Below are 16,949 nucleotides of genomic sequence, written 5' to 3' on the forward strand. Positions count from 1 at the left end.
ATGAATTTCAGCAAGTAATAGCGAATACTCCGTTCAAGAATCACTGATTACTGATGATGAGGAGTAGGTTGAAGTCCAAGAGACTACTCAGGAAAATCAATGGGTAAAGAAGTGCGACACGGAAGTACTAAGGAACGAAGAGATACAGAAAACGCGACAAGCCAAACCGACAGAACAGCATTTTATTGGATGACAGGGTTTGACAGAGATATGCTGTCATCATCGGTTCATCCGATTATGACAACGTAATATCTGATGATGACAGCATAGCTCTGTGAAACCAAGTCATCCAATAAAATGCCTTTTTTAGCACTTTGGCTTGTCAAGTTTTCTTCAGTTGCTATACACTGCAAATCGCTCCCAGACTGACCATGTCAGATATATATAATGGATAGATACCCCGAAGTTCTCTCATGTTATATATAGGCTGAAGTAGAATGGACATCTCTAAAAAGGGCAATGACAGAAGTTGGCAAGAAAAACGCATGTACATGGAAGATAAATGATAGAAAACATGGATAACAGAAGAAATACTGCAGTAGTTGACCAACAAAAGAAGAAACCACAAAAATATTCTGGTAAAGACGGAAATACATCAATATAAATTACTTAGTAATGAAATAAATAGGAAGTAGATAGAACTCAAGGCGAAATGACTGCAAGAAATATTTAAATAATTCGCAAAAGAAGTGATCGTCGAAAGGAATAACTCAGCACATAGGAATGTCAAAACAACCTTTGGTGAAATTAAAAGCAATGATGGTAACATTAAGTGTGCAATGAGAATTCAACTACTGAAACGCAAAACCGAAAACGAGTATGTGGAAAAAGTACACTGAATGCCTCTATGAAGAGAAGGAAAAAGAAACAGAAGACTACAGGGAAGAGATATGGGATCTGGTAATAGAATCACAATTTAGACGACTTAAAGTTAAATAAGGCAGAAGGGTTAGACAACATTCGATCGTAATTTCTTAAATTATTGGGGGTGCTGCAGCAAAACAACTATTATCGTTGGTGTGTAGATTGTATGAGACTGTACCATTAGGTTTCGGAAAAATCATCCGCACAGCTGCGAAGAGAGGAAGAGCCGACAAGTATGAGAATTATAGCACAATCGGCTTAACAGCTCATGCATCCAAGTTTCTCAAAAGAATGATGTACAAAAGAATGGAAAAGAAAATTGAGGATCCGTTAAACGACGATCGGTTTGGTTTTAGGAAACTAAGGCACCGAGAGGCAGTTTTGACTTTGCGGTTGATAACGGAAGCAAGTGTGAAGAAAATCCAGGGCACGTACATAGGATCTTCGACGTAGAAAAATAAAGTTCTACAATGTAAAATGGTGTAAGATATTCGAAACTCTATGAGAAAATGTGGTAAGCTATAGAGAAAAATGGGTAACTTGTATTATGTACAAGAACCGAGAGGGAGTAATAAGAGAGGAAGATCGACAGCTAAGTGCTCAGAATAAAAAATGGTATAAGATAGAGATGTAGTCTTCCGCTCCTACTGTTCAATGAAGCAATGACGAAAATAAAAGAAAGGTTCAAGAGTGGGATTAAAATTCTAGGTGAAACGGTATAAGTGCTAAGATTCGAGAATGACATTGCTATTCTTAGTGAAGAAGAATTATAGCATCTCTTGCATGGGATGAACAGTCCAGTGAATACAGAATATGGACTTAGAGTAAAACGAGAAAAGACGAATACAATGAGAGGTAGCAGAAATAAGAGCAATGAGAAACTTAACATTAAAATTGGGGATCTTGAAGTAAACGAGCTGGCCGTTGTGACCGAATGGTTCTAGGCGCTTCAGTCCGGAATCGCGCTGCTGCTACGGTCGCAAGTACGAATCCTGCCTCGGACATGGATGTGTGTGTGCTGTCCTTAGGTTCGTTAGGTCTAAGTAGTTCTAAGTCTACGGGACTTATGACCTCAGATGTTAAGTCCCATAGTGCTCAGAGTCATTTGAACTACTTTTTTTTAAGTAAATGAAGTTGAGGAATTCTACTATCTGGGCAGCAAAATAACTCATGATGAACGGAAAAGGAAGGGCGTAAAAAGCAGACTAGACTGCAAAAGGGGCATTCCTGGCCAATGAAACTTCGGCCTTAATCTGGGAAGAAATATTTGAGAATGTCCGTTTGGAGAACGGCATTGTATTGTAGTGAGAGTTGGTTTGTGGGAAAACAGGAACAGAAGAGAATCTAAGCCCCTTAAGATAGGGTGCTACAGAAGAATGTTGAAAATGTGGTGGACTGATTAGGAACGAGGAGGTTCTCCACAGAACAATTGAGAATGTACTGTAGGTTGCAGCTGCTACTCTAAGATGAAAAGGTTTGCACAGGAGACGAATTCATGGCGTTTCGCATCGAACGAGTCAGAATACAGATGACTAAAAAAATTCTACGAATATAATAAACATAGATCTGTCTTTCCTTAATCTTCAGTGATATATCGCGGGGCCGCTGTTGTCTCACGTGTTTCAAAATTTCACGGAAACTACAGTTCCACGATGTCGGCTACTAAAAGTTTCTGCATTCTTCTGTAAATAATTCTTGTTAGTATTTTCCATCCATGACTTATTAAGGTGATAGCTCGGGAATATTCTCAACTGTCGGCACCTTTTTTTATTTTTTTTTATTTTTTGGAACTGAGTCTTAATACATTCTTCCTCAAGTCTGATGGTATTTCGCCTGTCTCTAACATCTTACTTCTCAGAAGGCAGCAAGTACAAGGCTTGTCCAGAAAGTATGTTTCGATCAGTCGCGAAATGGAAAGTACACTGAAAATCAGAAATGTTTTAATTTTCGACAGCTGGATCCACCTTCCAGCTACTTCTCTACGTAGTCGACGCTCCAGCTATGACATCTGTGGCACCGTTATATCAACTTTCCAATACCCTCGTCATAGAAGGTAGCCGCCTGTGCTTCCGCCAATTCTCTACGCCCATCTACAGCTCGTTGTCTGTGCGAATGTTGTCTACATAGACAGTAGTTAATGTGAGCAGAGGTGAAACACAAATTGAACCAATTACCGTGTAGCGCGGTTGATCTGACACTTCCGATCGAAAACGCTGCAGGAGCATTTTCATTGCCCCTGCAGATTGCGACCGAGAGTTGTCACGAAGTAGGAACCGTTTGACAGTTCTGCAATGCGGTCTGCATAATATCAGGCGAAATCTCTCACCAGGACCTCATACTAGACGGTAGACACTATTTTCTGCGCATCTTTACGCGCTCATCATGCACTCATCATGCGCTCAGAACTGAAAAGAGCGAAGTGATGCAACCGACATGGTTACTAGAGACACTGCCGAACACATATGTGCAAAGCGTTACTAGATTTTCAAAGTGGTTTCCATTTCTTGACCGAACGGAACTTATTTTCCGGATATCCCTCCTACTTTCTTGGTCTGTCTACTATCCATTCGCCCGGCTAGACGTCCGGCCTATCTGTTTTTCATGTTCAATGCAATCATTATCACGTTTCCCTTTCCTGTCTGTCCAGATCCATTTGTTCATTCTCCAAGTACGTACGAGTGGTGTTCATCAAATAATGCAACACTTTTTTCTCGACCAATTTTGATTGAAAATTGCAGTTCAGCCCTTTAGTTTCATGAAGTTCTGATTGTTGGCTGTGCTACACCTAACATTCAAAATGGCGTCTGTAACGAAAGTGCATTCCAAGCAGAAAACTGTCACTGAGTTTCTTTTGGCGGAAAACGGGTCATCGCAAACATTCATAGGTGTGTACAGAACGTCTACGGAGAAATGGCTCTGAGCACTATGGGACTTAACATCTGAGGTCATCAGTGCCCTAGAACTTGGAACTACTTAAACCTAATTAACCTAAGGACATCACACACATCCATGCCCGAGGCGGGACTCGAACCTGCGACCGTAGCGGTCGCGCGGTTCTAGACTGTAGCGCCTAGAACCCTCGGCCATTGCGAGCGGCGATTGTTTGCAGACGACGCTGTAATTTCCCTTCTACTAAAATCATCAGACGATCAATTCCAATTACAAAATGATGTAGACAGAATTTCAGTATGGTACTAAAACTAACAGTTGGCACTAAACAAAGAAAAGTGCGAGGTCATGCACGTGGGTACTAAAAGAAATCCGATAAATTTTGGGTATACGATAAATCGCACAAATCTAAGGGCCGTCAATTCGACTAAATACCTACGAAATACTATTAAGAGCAACTTAGACCACATAGATAATATTGTGGGAAAGGCGGTACAAGGACTGCGCTTTGTTAGCAGAACACTTTGAAGGAGCGACATACCCACTAAAGAGACTTCCTACATTACGCTTGTCCGTCCTCTGCTGGAATATTGCTGTGCGGTGTGGGGTCCTTACCAGGTAGGACTGACGGAGGACATCAAAAAAGTGCAAAGAAGGGCAGCCCGTTTCGATTTATCGCGCAATAGGGGTGAGAGTGTCACTGATATAATACGCAAGCTGGGGTGGCAGTCACTGAAACAACGGCGGTTTTCTTTTCGGCGAGATCTATTTACGAAATTTCAATCGCCAACTTTCTCTTACGAATGCGAAAATACACTCCTGGAAATTGAAATAAGAACACCGTGAATTCATTGTCCCAGGAAGGGGAAACTTTATTGACACATTCCTGGGGTCAGATACATCACATGATCACACTGACAGAACCACAGACACATAGACACAGGCAACAGAGCATGCACAATGTCGGCACTAGTACAGTGTATATCCACCTTTCGCAGTAATGCAGGCTGCTATTCTCCCATGGAGACGATCGTAGAGATGCTGGATGTAGTCCTGTGGAACGGCTTGCCATGCCATTTCCACCTGGCGCCTCAGTAGGACCAGCGTTCGTGCTGGACGTGCAGACCGCGTGAGACGACGCTTCATCCAGTACCAAACATGCTCAATGTGGGACAGATCCGGAGATCTTGCTGGCCAGGGTAGTTGATTTACACCTTCTAGAGCACGTTGGGTGGCACGGGATACATGCGGACGTGCATTGTCCTGTTGGAACAGCAAGTTCCCTTGCCGGTCTAGCAATGGTAGAACGATGGGTTCGATGACGGTTTGGATGTACCGTGCACTATTCAGTGTCCCCTCGACGATCACCAGTGGTGTACGGCCAGTGTAGGAGATCGCTCCCCACACCATGATGCCGGGTGTTGGCCCTGTGTGCCTCGGTCGTATGCAGTCCTGATTGTGGCGCTCACCTGCACGGCGCCAAACACGCATACGACCATCATTGGCACCAAGGCAGAAGCGACTCTCATCGCTGAAGACGACACGTCTCCATTCGTCCCTCCATTCACGCCTGTCGCGACACCACTGGAGGCGGGCTGCACGATGTTGGGGCGTGAGCGGAAGACGGCCTAACGGTGTGCGGGACCGTAGCCCAGCTTCATGGAGACGGTTGCGAATGGTCCTCGCCGATACCCCAGGAGCAACAGTGTCCCTAATTTGCTGGGAAGTGGCGGTGCGGTCCCCTACGGCACTGCGTAGAATCCTACGGTCTTGGCGTGCATCCGTGCGTCGCTGCGGTCCGGTCCCAGGTCGACGGGCACGTGCACCTTCCGCCGACCACTGGCGACAACATCGATGTACTGTGGAGACCTCACGCCCCACGTGTTGAGCAATTCGGCGGTACGTCCACCCGGCCTCCCGCATGCCCACTATACGCCCTCGCTCAAAGTCCGTCATCTGCACATACGGTTCACGTCCACGCTGTCGCGGCATGCTACGAGTGTTAAAGACTGCGATGGAGCTCCGTATGCCACGGCAAACTGGCTGACACTGACGGCGGCGGTGCACAAATGCTGCGCAGCTAGCGCCATTCGACGGCCAACACCGCGGTTCCTGGTGTGTCCGCTGTGCCGTGCGTGTGATCATTGGTTGTACAGCCCTCTCGCAGTGTCCGGAGCAAGTATGGTGGGTCTGACACACCGGTGTCAATGTGTTCTTTTTTCCATTTCCAGGAGTGTATTTTGTTGACACCCATCTACGTAGGGAGAAATGATCATCAGTATAAAATATCAGAGCTCGAACGGAAAGATTCAGGTGTTCCCTTTTCCCACGCGCCATTCGAGAATGGAATGGTAGAGAAGTAGTATGAAAATGGCTCGATTAACCCTCTGCCTGGCACTTAAAGTGTGAATTGCAGAGTAACCTTGTAGATGCAGATGTAGACTCTGAAGGCGATATTATGGTTGATGTCGTCCCTCATCGTGTAAGAATCAGTTATGAACTGTTGTGTGCTACCCTCAAGAAATTGAAGAAACGACTTCGGCCTGTTCGTTGTCACAAGAATGCAAACGAACTTCGCCTTTCACATGACAATGCAAGGCCTCTTACAAGCCGCCGCACCAACTGTAGCTCACGAAACTACATGGAACTCTTCTTCTCCACCCAACCTACAGCCTAATTCTCGCACCTTCCTACTTTCATCTGTTTGGTCCAATGAAGAATGCACTCTGCGAAAGTGCTACATGGATGATGCGGAGGTTAACGATGCAGCAAGACGTGGTATCACAACAGAAGTGCTCCCAGCAAGATGGCGTAAGACCATCGCATTGAAGGAAGATTGTCATTAAAAATAGGGTTTTTGGCCAAAAACGTGGGGTGTAATATGGTGTACTGGAATTCTGAATAAAACAAAACTAGTTTCACAAGAAAAATGTGTTGCATTTCTTATTGAACGCCCTTCGTATCTCTCTACTGCTCTTTGACCAACGCTTTTTAGCCGCACGGAGTGGCCGCGCGGTTTGAGGCATCAAGTCACGGATTCCGCGGCCCCTCCCGCCGGAGGTCCTCCCACGGACATGAGTGTCTGTGCTGTTCTTAGCATAAGTTAGTTTAAGTCAGTTTAAGAAGCGTGTAAGTCTAGGTTCCGATGACCTCAGCAGTTTGGGTCCCTTACGAATTCACACACAAGCTTACAACGCAAATTTTTTGCAAGATTACCAAATGTATAAACTATCTCTCACTGCCATATGTTAAAATTTGTAGTACTCATTAAGTGAAATTTCAGCTTTAGACATACTGGAAGTTATGCTTCGAAAACTTTCAAGTTATTCAGTTTACCAAAAGCGGTCCAGATGACTTTTATTCTTCTATTTCCTGCAGTGAATGTTTCACCCATGGTTTAGGGGTAGCGTCTTTGAATAGTTCACAAAACATCATCGGTCCCTGGTTCGAACCTGGAAAGACATAAAATAAAAGTAACTAGCATTGGCGGCCAATGATTCCCAGCATAAGAAGTCACCCTCATTCTGTCAACGGCCTTGTCGAAGAGGATGGAGGAGTGCGTTGAGATTCAGGGCACTGTCTTGCCCTTGTGGTGGGTTACTGTCCCTAAATACCGAGTTGAGGATGCAGAAGGCAACGGGAACCACTGAATTAGAGACACATAACGTGTATCCACAGCACATGTGGTCTCTAATTGTAAAAGTGTCATGATGATATTTCCATTGGCAAAAGATTCCGGATTAGTTCCCCATTGGCATCTCTGGGAGGGGACTGCCAAGGGGCAGGTGATCGTGTGAAAAAGATCGAAAAACCAACGAAAGGATTACGTTCTACACGTTAGGGCTTGGAATGTTATAAGTTTGAACGTGGTAGAAATACTAGAAAATCTGATTAGAGAACTGCAAAGGCTCAATCTACACTCCTGGAAATGGAAAAAAGAACACATTGACACCGGTGTGTCAGACCCACCATACTTGCTCCGGACACTGCGAGAGGGCTGTACAAGCAATGATCACACGCACGGCACAGCGGACACACCAGGAACCACGGTGTTGGCCTTGCCGCAGTGGATACACCGGTTCCCGTGAGATCACCGAAGTTAAGCGCTGTCGGGCGTGGTCGGCACTTGGATGGGTGACCATCCAGGCCGCCATGCGCTGTTGCCATTTTGGGGTGCACTCAACCTCGTGATGCCAATTGAGGAGCTACTCGACCGAATAGTAGCGGCTTCGGTCCAGAATACTATCGTAACGACCGCGAGAGCGGTGTGCTGACCCTACGCCCCCCCTATCAGCATCCTCCACTGAGGATGACACGGCGGTCGGAGGGTCCCGGTAGGCCACTCGTGGCCTGAAGACTGAGTGTCTACAGAACTGACAGGAATACAATCAATTAATACGCTGAGAAAGTTTACGCACTCTCATACTATCGAACGCGATTTCAGAAAGGCTTATACAGATAGTAGTGTCCGATTGTAGTGTAAGGTAGAAGGCTAGAATCTTTGCAGAGTAAACTGTCAGTAGCCTACAGGAGAATAAGGTTCCTGTGGAGGACCCTCCCTCCCTCCACAGTCAACATTGGTTACTCGGGACTGGTTGAGAGCAGGGAGAGGTTGCGCCTGGTAGGCGAGCGCGTTCATGATGATGCTGTAGGGCACCAGGCCGAGCGGGTGCACCTCGCGCATCAGCACGTTGGCCGGGATCTTGTGGAACTGGATGTACTCGAGGAAGTTGCCGATCACGTCCTTCAGCGCCGTGTTGGGGTTGTTGTCGCAGTACTTCTTGCTCCACATCAGCGCCGCCTGCAACCAGTGCCCAACAATGAGGATCGCTCACACACACGGAAATCAACGGGAAGTACTGCAAGTAGCTGAAACAGTTTTGCACACAGATGTAAGTCAACAAGCACAAGTTCTCTTTCTTTTTATAATTTGGGAAAACAGCAGTGTTTCTCATTGCAAGAAATCCATCTTTACAAGATTTTTCTGACATTAAATAAATACGTCTTCCTTTGAGCACCAGACACAGTTTAAGTAATAGAACCTAGTACCTTGTCCTCGATGGTGAGTGTTCATTGGAGGTGAGTGTATCATCTGGACTGTCCCAGGGAAGTGTGGTAGGTCCGCTGTTGTTTTCTATCTACATAAATGATCTTTTGGATAGGGTGGATAGCAATGTGCGGCTGTTTGCTGATGATGTTGTGGTGTACGAGAAGGTGTCATCGTTGAGTGACTGTAGGAGGATAAAAGATGTCTTCGACAGGATTTGTGATTGGTGTAAAGAATGGCGGCTAACTCTAAATATAGATAAATGTAAATTAATGCAGATGAATAGGAAAAAGAAAATCCCGTAACGTTTGAATACTCCTTTAGTAGTGTAATGCTTGACACAGTCACGTCGATTAAATATTTGGGCGTAACATTGCAGGACGATATGAAGTGGGACAAGCATGTAATGACAGTTGGGGAAAGGCAGATAGTCGTCTTCGGTTTATTGGTAGAATCTTGGGAAGGTGTGGTTCATCTGTAAAGGAGACCGCTTATAAAACATTAATACGATCTATTCTTGATTACTGCTCGAGCGTTTGGGATCCCTATCAGGTCGGATTGAGGGACGACATAGAAGCAATTCAGAGGTGGGCTGCTAGATTTGTTACTGGTATGTTTGATCATCACGCGCGTGTTACGGAAATGCTTCAGGAACTCGTGATTCGCTACTAAGGAAATTTAGAGAACCAGCATTTGAGGCTGACTGCAGTGCAATTTTACTGCCACCAACTCGTACAGAGGCATATAGGAAGTCATTTTTCCCTCGTTCTGTTTGGGAGTGGAACAGGGAGAGAAGATGCTAGTTGTGGTACGAGGTACCCTCTGCCACGCACCGTATGGTAGACTGCGGAGTATGTATGTAGATGTAGATGTACGTAGATGAAATGGGTGCCAGTGAAGTGAAATGGAAAGAAGACAGGGATTTCTGCTCAGACGATTATAGGATAATATCAACAACAGCAGGTAATGGTATAACGGAAGTACGATTCGTTACCAATAAGTAAGTAGGGCCGAGAGTGAGTTATTGGGAACAACTCAATGATGGGGTTGTTCTCATTAGAATCGACAACTAACCATTGCCGACAGATACAGTCCATGTATACATGCCGACTGCTCTATCAGAGGCTAGAGAGGTGGAGGAAGTATATGAGGATATTGAATGGGTAATTCAGTACGTAAAGGAAGATGTTAATGTGGTAGTTATGGGGGATTGCAATGCAGTTGTATGGGAAGGAGTACAAGAAAGATTTACCGGATAATATGAGTTTTGTACTAGAAATGAGAGAGGAGAAAGACTAATTGAGTTCTGCAAAAATTTCAGCTGGTAATAGCGAATATTTTGTTCAAGAATTACAAGTGGACGAGGTAAACTTGGAAATATCTAGGAGATACTGGAAGATTTCAGTTAGGTCACATCATGGACACGCAGACATTCCGAAATCCAATATTGGATTACAAGGTGCACCCAGAAATAGATACAGACTCAGCTCACAATTTACTAATGATGAAGAGATGGCTGAAGTTCAAGAGACTAGCCAGGAAGACTGAATACGGAAAGAAGTGGGATACAGAAGTACTAAGGATTGAAGAGATACGCTTGACGTTCTTTAATGCTGTACATACTGTAATAAGGAATGGCTCAGTAGGCAGTACAGTTTAAGAGTAATGGGCATGAATAAAAAGGGCAATCACAGAAATTAGAAAAAGAACGTAGATACAAAAACTGTAACTGCGAAGAAACCATAGGTAACAGAAGAAATAATTCAGTTTATGGACGAAAGAATGAAGTAGAAAGGCGTCCATGGAAATTCAGGACTACAGAAATACAAAGCTAATACAGCACTAGCAGCAATGACGACAAGAAAGGAAAACTCGGTTAAAGTAAATGATTATAAAATTGGGCTGAATGGAATTACAGTGGCTAGTTAAATTTCGAAAATGTTACAAATATAATTAATGAATCATTGAAAAGTAACGGTCCTCAGCGCACTACGTGAGCAAATTTACTCTCTCTGTAACTACTGTCGGTGAATACTGAGTAACTTACGTAAGAATCCTTGGTTTTGTTGCATAGTGAAAACAGAACCAATGGTAATTTCATAGGAAGATGTTACAGTGTGCATTTCACTTAAACAACTCACACAAATCAGTTAATAATAATCAAAGAACAACAGAATTCCATCAATAGTACGTAAGTGCAAAAATTCCCTGACGTCACTCCTGTAATGCTTATTGTCTTAAATTTTACTTAAAAATTATTTATGTTTATTCAGAACTGAACGCCGCGACCGCCCCGATAACTGAGTGGTCAGCGTGACGTATTGCCGTCCTACGGGCCCGGATTCGATTCCCTGCTGGGTCGGAGATTTTCTCCGCTGAGGGACTGGGTGTTGTGTTGTCTTCATCACCATTTCATTCCCATCCGGCGCGCAGGTCGCCCAATGTGGCGTCGAATGTAATAAGACCTGCACCAAGGCGGCCGAACCTGCCCCGCAAGGGGCCTCCCGGCCAATGGCGCCAAACGCTCATTTCCATTTCCAATACTGAATGCCGTCATTTAGCTTGAAAATTATCGTAATGATATAGCATCGTTCAGTAATCACTTTCCTGTGAGTTTCAGTTACGTAATTTGCAAAGTCTACATATCGATTGTACAAGAATGGAGGAAGTTCGTGACATGATTTTATTGACTTATTGGTTTCATGCAACTTCGTCTTGTATTATTATTCAATAACAATTACTGCTAATCACTTGGTGCAATTACTATTATTATTTGCTCAAGAATTAACAGACATTTTTGACTGACTCCAGTCCCGTAACATTGGAAACTTATTTGTCCAAGAAAAATACTCAAAAAATATCTTTTACTGGATATTGCTCTGTTAAGTACTGTCTTTCAAATTGCTGTTTACTAGACTTGAACACTTCTGTTAATTGTAGTCTTGCAAATTACTGAAATTTTAATTAGTGTTATTTCTTTCATGAAAAATGAAACACTGCAATAGTTTCTAAGTGATCAGGAATATTTTGGATCATCAGTAATTGACACGATGGATCCTACTTAGATATTTTGTCTAAGGTAAAACTGAAGAACAAGCGTTTTGGTGCAACTGGATATTATTCGAATACAAAATGAGCTACAACGCTGGATAGCCGTACACAAGTCTGACCAAGTAATAGCTGGCTCTTATTTCAGGTTGAGATGTCGTCGATGCAATGTAAGGCATTGTTCTTTGACACTGTGTAGCACAGGCTCTGCTCTTGTAGCTCCGTGACAAATTAAACTGGGCCCACAATAGTCTTTATGTGGATTTCCATCCTCTTGTAGTAATTGTACTATAGGCGTTTAATGCCGTATACTTCGAACGTCCACACCAAACTATTCGACCAGCCATGACACAGTTTATCAACACTGCGTTATGACCATTTCTCAACAAACAGGCTGCAGCGCGATTCGCCTCGACTCTGTGTTTCGACACTTCCCTACGTTCTGATCTGCACTGTACTGAAGCTGAACTGCTGGATAATGCAACTGACGGTTCACTTCACTGTCTGACAATATCGCATCGCCCTGACTAAGTCAGCGTGCCTACTTGCACTAGATTACGACTAACATTTGTTTAACATTGCAATGATGAAACATTTTAATTCATCATTCAGACCTTAGCACACTTACTTATAAACTTTGATACATAGAAAAATTAAGTCGAAAAGTAAAATTATAAAAAAAAACTGGTAGCCCACAGAGTTGTTGTGTTACATCTGCTCACGTTTCATTGATCCACATCGGTAGATGAAGATACAAGGAATCGTTCTTCACCTGAAATTTACATGAGAGGTCTGAGGTCATTTGTATTTACACAAATCACATAAATAGTAAATTTCACAAAACCTATAACATTTAATATTGTCTGCCTACTCATTTAAAATTTTATGTGACGCGACTTCCTCGTAATACTATTCACTCATATTTCTAAAATCATTGAAACATAATCTAACTTACACAATAAATACATGGTACATGTTACTATTATCGTTATTCCAGCATAAATACTTGTCATGGATCTACAAAATGGCAGCTAAAAATTGATGAAAATTTATACTTCTTGCACTTAGCACAAGCAATAGTCCTTCCTACTTTGGTAATGTTTCAACATACCTAATCTTCTACCAAACTGATGGAAGACCAGACAGAAAGTATTAGGGTAGGTAGAGGAACGCTTCCAGTTTTGAAATGAACTTGAATTTGGATACTCATTATCTATTTCACTGGATTTGTCGTGAGTGTTCAGGAGGACAACGTCCACAACTTAAACCTTTACTGTTTTTACACTTCGCGTCTTTTAATCCATACCTAGCATGTTTCTTCATCTTTTCCCTTACCAATACTTTCTCTGTGATGTGCCCAAATCTTGCCTTGGTGGAAAGTTCATTAAATCCTCTACTATACTCTTCAGTTTGTTACCTAACATGATTCCAGTTGAAGTAAAGCCTGTACTTTCATGCTAGATGGAGTTCATAATGTCTTTTATTTCAGATATAGATTTACCGCACACCCTGTAGTTTCTGTGACAGTATGTCCTGAAATACTTACCCAACTCACACATACAGCAGTCTGATGAGTTGCTTTGTGGATGATATATCGATATATGAATAACCTCCACACCTTTTTCTTTCATTTCCTAATTCCACATTTTAGATATAAATTCAGGTCCGTTGTCATATGATATTGCTTTCGGTCTTCCAATATGCATAAAATAATCGTATCCCAATTTACTGAATATTGCTTTACCTGTGGCTCTTTGTAAAGTACATGGCTGTACAAATATGGAAAAAAGTTTCTAATATCAGTAACATATACGCAAAGTTTTTGTAAATGTCTGTAGCCAGGAGTTCTAGGTTCTCCCTAGGCTGTACGTTTTGCGTTGGACAATGACTAGTCGCATTTCTCACACTTTCTTTTTGACACTCCCTCAGTTACATTCCTGGTCATATTAACAAATGTTATCAATTCATATTTACACACTTTTTATATTTAGTTGGCCAATATATTCGCTACTTTTCCTTACTCTCGTACTTCCATAGATACAGTATGCCATCATACACTTTCTAATATTTCCTTAACTTGGCACCTCTTCGTCTTTGGCATCGAACTTAGTTTTCAATAATTTCAAACACTCATCCTCAGACAGATAAAGACACATGCTCCTACATATGTTTTACAGCTTCCTTTTGCCAGCCACTTTCTTGAAGTACATCATTTTGAACATTCCATCGGAATTTTCCGTATTGGTTTATCCACCTGCATCAAATGGTAACCTTGACAAGGGGTCTGCTACACTGTTGTCTACGTCTCTTATGCAACAAATTTCGTAATCAGATATCTGTACAAACAAAGCCCACATCGTCAGTCTGTCATGAAAAAATGACAATCCCTTAAAAATGTTCATGTCTATGATCGGTATGTGCTTCCACCTTATGCTCCCATAAAAAAGCCACTGAATTTCGTAAAACCCCACATGATAGCTAATGCTTCTTTTTTTGACACAGTACAGTTTCGTTAGAGTCCTACTCACAAACGTTGTAGAGTGACGTTCTTAGCTTCCCTCTACTTCTATTTCTTGAAAAATGTGAACTGTGACACCGTAGTCACATGAATCTGTCCTCATGTGAAATGTCAAAGACAAATCTGTATGGTGCAAAATTGGTTTTTTGTAAGCCCTTGGTAGACCTGTTGGTAACTATTTGACACTTTTTTGTCGAAACAAACACAGTTATTCTTCAACAAATCGCACAAATCTGGATCATTAGAAGCCCATCGCTTTACATACATGCGATAGAAATTACATAAACCAAAGAAAAACTTCAATATTGTTTCGTCTATGGTAGTTGGCACTCTCTGATTGCTTCCAGCTTCCATGGGTCTTCAGCTATTCCTGCAGTTGCTATTATACGGCCGAAGAATTCCAATTTCTTTTTTACAAATTCACACTTCTTTATGTTCAAAGTCATTTCAACTCATTACACTGCTTCAAAAACCTCAATCAATAGTTTCCACTGCTCTATCTGTAAACCCATGCAACCAATAATTTGTCAACACTGATAGTTTCTCTGCAGCATAGCTCTTTCCCTAATACATCCTCCAAGGGTCATATAATCATGGACATCGACGTGTTTAATCTTTATACTGATAACACGTCCCTGTCAAGAGAAATGCCATCAGTTTTCTTGCATCTGGTTCGAGTGCAATCTGCCAGTATGCTGTCTTCAACTCGTGGCTCCTCATGTATTTCATACCGTGGAATTACTGTGGCATATCGTCTAAACATTCTCGTCGATCGTCACTCAAACATTAGTACAATTATTTATAAATTTGAAAGGAGTTTAATAAACGCGTTTTTTCTCTTATATCACACTAAATCTAGCTTGATATCTTCTTTGGTACCACGGTAAGGTCACCATACTAACTGTTTGTCACCCCTGTACAGCGTTGTAGAGGGTGTAGAAGTGGTAATAGACAGTAATGTGACGCTACATGGCTGACATACATCATTGCAATGAAATGGCGTCCATGTGCCTGCAGTTGCATGGTTGCTGGTGTTGTGGCCTTCAGCCTGTTCTATACAGCTCTCCGGGCTACTCTATACTGTGCAAGCTTCTTCATCTCTGAATAACTACTGCAGCTAACATCCTTCTGAATCTGCTCACTCTATTCATATTTTAGTCTTCCTCTACGATTTTTACCTGGCACATTTCCCTCAAATACTAAAATTGTGATCCCTTGATATCTCAGAATGAGTCATATCAACCGATTCCTTCTTTTAGGCAAGTTGTGCCACGAATTTTAGGTCCCCAGTTCCTTTCAGTACCACCTCATTAGTTACACGATGTACCCCTCTCATATTCAGCATTCTTCTGTAGCACTTTTCAAAAGCTTCTATTCTCCTCTTGTCTAAGACGTTTATCGTCCATGTTTCACTTCCATAGATGACTACACTCCATACAAGTACTTAGAAAAAGACTTCCTAACATTAAAATTTATATTCGATATTAACAGTTCTCTCTTCTTTAGAAACGCTGTCCTTTCAATTGCCAGTCTACATTTTATATCCTATCTACTTCGAGTATCATCAGTCGTTTTGCTGCCCAAAGAGCACAACTCGTCTACTATTTTAAGTGTCTCGTTTCCTAATTTAATTCCCTCAGCATCACCTGATTTTTTTCAACTGCGTTCCATTATACTTTTATTGCTTTTGTTAATTTTCCTCCCATATCCTCTTTTCAAGACGCCGTCTGTTCCGCTCAACTGTTATTCAAAGTTCTCTGCTGCCTCTGACAGAATTTCAGCGTCATTGGGAAAACTCAAAGTTTTTATTTCATCTCCCTGAACTTTAGTTCCTACTTCAATTTTTTCTTTTGTTTCCTTTACTGCTTGCTCAGTGTACAAACTGAAAAAAATGGCGATATACTACAACCCTGTGTCACTTCCTTCTCAACCACTACTTCCCTTTCTTGTCCTTCGACTGATGCCGTTGCCTTCTCGTTTCTGTATAAGCTATAAACAGCCTTTCGCTCCCTGTATTTTACCCCTGATACCTTCAGAATTTCAAATAGAGTATTCCAGTCAACATTGTCAAGAGATTTCCTGAAGTCTAAAAGTGCTATAAACAATGGTTCTTTAACCTATCTTCTAAGAGAAGTCATAAGGTCAGAATTACGTCGCGTATTCCTACATTTCTCCTGAATCCAAACTGATCTTCCTCGAGCTTGGCTTCTACCAGTTTTTCCGTTCTTCTGTAAAGAATTCGTGTTAGTATTTTGCAACCATGATTCTTTAAACTGAAAGTTTGCTAATATTCACACCTGTGAGCATCTCCTTTCTTTGGAATTGGTATTATTATATTCTTCTTGAAGTCTGAGGTTATTTCGCCTGTCTCTTACATCTTGCACACTAGATGGGAGAGTTTTGTCACAGCTGGCTCTCCCAAGGCTGTCAGTATTCCTGACTATTTCTGATGGAATGCCGTCTACTGCCGGAGCCCTTCTTTCAATTTAAATATTTCAGTGCTCTTCTCGCAGTATCTCCCATCTCATCTTCATCTCCGTCCTCTTCCATTTCCATGATACTGCCTTCAAGTTTATCTCCTTT

The 16,949-nt window shown here is 42.3% G+C and overlaps 1 protein-coding gene and 1 pseudogene across 1 annotated transcript in view; both read left to right on the top strand.

The window, feature by feature from the left end:
* The window catches only part of LOC126252874 (serine-enriched protein), a 237,758-nt gene that overhangs the window by 149,774 nt on the left and 71,035 nt on the right, over nt 1–16,949 (top strand). The window lies entirely within an intron of this gene.
* On the top strand, nt 7,802–7,919 carry LOC126253914 (5S ribosomal RNA; annotated as a pseudogene).

This window comes from Schistocerca nitens, chromosome 4, assembly GCF_023898315.1.
Source record: "Schistocerca nitens isolate TAMUIC-IGC-003100 chromosome 4, iqSchNite1.1, whole genome shotgun sequence".
Classification (NCBI taxonomy): domain Eukaryota; kingdom Metazoa; phylum Arthropoda; class Insecta; order Orthoptera; family Acrididae; genus Schistocerca; species Schistocerca nitens.